Source organism: Nyctibius grandis, chromosome 1 (assembly GCF_013368605.1).
Source record: "Nyctibius grandis isolate bNycGra1 chromosome 1, bNycGra1.pri, whole genome shotgun sequence".
NCBI classification, from domain to species: Eukaryota; Metazoa; Chordata; class Aves; order Nyctibiiformes; family Nyctibiidae; genus Nyctibius; species Nyctibius grandis.
Genome location: NC_090658.1, coordinates 128,666,948 through 128,670,838, shown reverse-complemented (window position 1 = coordinate 128,670,838; position 3,891 = coordinate 128,666,948).

Below are 3,891 nucleotides of genomic sequence, written 5' to 3'. Positions count from 1 at the left end.
CGCCAACACAAGTAGTCGGGCTGGGAAAGTGCAGGGGAGCAGGAAAATGCCTTCCAGAGGGAGGATGAGTTTAGTTTTGGGGGGACCTCAGTCCTCGGCACTGATAGGGGCCATCAAGCAATGGCTATTTCCCTCTGGGACCAGCACTAGGCTGGGGGGAAGAACAGAGATGGATACTCCTATGCCATGTTTTACTCCCTGTTTGCATCTAAATCAGAAACCTTGTGGATTTTGTCTCCGTACTTTGGGGAGCAAATGGGGGCCATCCCACTGAAATCAATGGGAATTTTACATTTGGCTTTATTTTGCCTGAGCAAACCATAGCCTGGCATTTGCAGTCTGTTTTTTCCAGGTAGAAGGCATGAGAGGCAGATCCAAAGTTGCCAGGAGTCAAATGAAACTCTTCCCTCAACCTTCTCAAGGTTTAGGTCCTGGTCCAGGTGACCAAACTTGTGCTTAGGGGAGATTTCAGCAGCAGGATCAGACCCTCACACATTCGTGTGCATGTGCAGGTCTTTCCCCAAGAAGTTACAAGTGGTTTTCTCTCCTCATTAGCTCACAGTGATGGTGGGATAGTCTCTACTGTCTTCTACAGTTAAAAGAAGCATCCCCAACATCTCCCCAAAGACAAGGAAAGACTATCCCTAACATCCCCCCAAAGCCTTCAGCTTGAAGCTCTGGGGTAGCAGGGAGCAGGTCCCCACATCTCTACGTGTGCAGCTGGGGAGGTGGAAGACTGAGCTCTAACTTGGGGTCTCCCCATCACCTAGGAGCCCCACTGGGCTGGGTGATGCTGGAGGGCTGGACCCATGGGCTCCTCAAAAAGACTCTTTGCGGAGGGCAGGTAAAGCAACATTCAGCACTGTGCTCAGCTTCAACAAACAGAATATTCTCATCAGGCAGAGAAGGGAACATGTGCTTTCAGGTGATGCCATTCATTCCTCCCCAGATACACGCACACGCACCTCTGCCTTTTCCCGTGCATCACTGCTGGAGCATGCCCTGCACTGGAGCTTGGATTGTACTTCCCCAGGAGCCTGATGAAATTGGGGGTGGTTGGCAAAGGATGGGCTGTCAAGGACCAGGGGCTGCCTGGGGGCTACTCTTCAGTCTGGTGGTCCCCAACCTACTGGTGGGTGATCCATGAGACCTACATCACCCAGGGATCCACATCTCCTCTGGTGACATCTACAGGGACATGCCAATTTCCAAACGCACTGCCAGGGACCTGCCAGGGTCAATGACTACCTCCAGCTCATCCCAGCAGCCCATGGAGAAGGCTGTCTGCCTCAGTTTCTCCCTTTTCTCACATGAGAATCCCCATAGCACTCTGCCCTGGAAGAATCAAACATACATGAATGAGGAGCAGCTCCTGAGGGGTCAGTGCTCCTTGGAGCTGGATGATTCCTGGGTTTCTGTTGCCACACACGGGTCCATCTCACAGGTAGGGGACAAAAGCCAAGACCTTCACTTGCTGCTCAGTTTGAAAAGCAGAGCAGGCCCTCAGCTGTAGCCATTTCTCAAGTAGCCAAGGACACAAAGGGTGACAATCAAGAGGCTCATTTGCTTTTTTGTTTTAAGAAAATTTTGTTGAGGGATGTGGAGAGTATTGCTGAATTATTTCTCCCTCACCATCCACTTTGGGCTGTATCTAGAAACTAAAACAAAGCTAAGGCTTCTCTTTTGTCTCTCTTTCCTTGTTCTGAGTTCCGGTGTGCCTGCTTGGGTTGGTGGGATTGAGTGCTGCAGCTTTAACAGGGATCCCAGGGGGGGCCTGACCCCACTGGAGTTTTGCCAGTGACTCCAGAACATTTACCCACACCCCATAACTGTTCTGACATAAGAAAAAGATGTGTTAGTGCATGAATCCTACCCCACCGAGAAACACACGCAATTACCCAATACGGCAGAAACCAAACAGAAATTAATATCCTTACACTTCAGCGTTGTTTAGACCATAGAAGACAAAGAAATGTGTGTTAAAAAAAAGGAAAGAAATCAGGCTCCCCCTCCACCCCCCCAAATCATATGCATAAGACATCCTGTCACACACCAAACCACCAAGAAAAAAACATTGGAGTTAAGAAGTTTTCTCCCCCCCGACCACACCAACTACTTCTAAAGCAAGAGTCACGAGACTTTTTTTTTAAAAAGCTTTCCAAGAGAAATAAATTTCCTCAAACTGAGCTCAGAAATCAGGATATTCCCTGGCAAGCCCTCCCCACTCCCATCACGAGGAGCCAACTCACGTGGCAACTCTTGCCTCCCTGGGTACAAAACCCAAGTGCCAAGCAAGTGCGGTAACATTCAACACAGCTCGTATTTTTTTTGCAATATTACACCTCGATTTCAACTTATATTTTTATCTCATTCAAATTATTCCCTTTGAGCTTCTTTAAAGAAGTGCACCTACAGAATTCGGAAACAACTGGCTTTGATTTGAAAAAGCAAAAAAAAAAATAAAATAAAAGTATCAGAATATTAGAATTGTGGATTTTTTTTCTCTGTACCTGATATATTGTGTAGGGATCTCTAGTCCTCTTTGAAGAAGCTCATAAGCCAAGCGGGCAAAGCTTTAGGAAACAGAAGAAAATAAAATAGTGCATACTCCTGAGAAAGAATTACATACTCATATCACTCATTTTTTGTTGTCGTTAACAGTTCTTAAAAAATGGGGGAAGATCTCTCTCACACACACTACTCAAGGAAATTAAGGATTGAAACATTGGCATAGTTAGGAATATAAACCTCCCTAGAGAAAAAGAGGAGGTCTCAGAAAATTAAGAAATCAGATAACGCTGACATTTTACCAGACCTTACTTTCGAATTTTGCAACCCATTATAGACAAGGCATTTTACCATCAAAGGCAAGTATTAAATTACAAAAGTATGTTTGCATGCATGAATATGTGTGGCTATACACACATATTTTTATATATATATGTATATATGCATATATATATATACACAAACATACACAGGATACACACGCACCCCTATCAAGTTACGTGTGCACATACGCGTATGCACACACATAGGCACACACACGCCCATACACACCTGTAAACTCTGGTAATCTAAACAGAGAGTCTGTCTAGACCAGGAAAACCACAAAAGTTCTTTAAAATAGAGTTAGCTAATTCCACTGAGCTACGACAGCTTGAAACTTCCCATCTAATGGCATTAACGTAATACGTTGCCATGAGCACGACTCGAACTGGCTGGTGTTGATGACTTCGCGAGAGGTCTGTGTGCTCACCTCCTCTCCTTTCCTAGTCTAGACAGAACCAGGGTGGTGAGATGAGATGGAAAGAGTTGGGGGGAATGAGGTGATGGGGTTGCTCAGAAAGGAATGCTCTGGAAGATCATTTTAGCTAGGGTGGAGACGGGATGTTGTTCAAAAAGAAAAAAAAAAGAATAAAATAAAAATAACAGCAAGACAGACCGTGCAGCTCAAGAAATCAAAGCACTGACACCAAAAATGTTTCTCCAATTTCTTCCAATAAGTTATTCATTTCTTTCTTTTATTATTATTATTAATTATTATTATATTCCCCTCCCCCCCAATCATTATTTAAAAAATGTGAAAGAACAGAAGTGGGAAAAAAATCCTGGTGGTTGTCTTCACATGTTCCTGGCAAGAGACTCTGAACCACTGGTCTTGCGCCATTGTGCTCCTCTGATCTTAAATTATTGTCTTTCTTTTATTATTATTATTTTTATTATTATTATTTTTTTGTCCTACCTAATAGAATTCTTCCAAAGCCCAATCCAATATTTTTAAAGCTAAAATTAAGCCAGTTTTGTTTTAAAAGATTATCTCTCTCTCTTTTCTCCTTTTATTTATTTAACTTTTTTCTTTCTTTCTTTTTTTTTTCCTCTCCCTCTCTC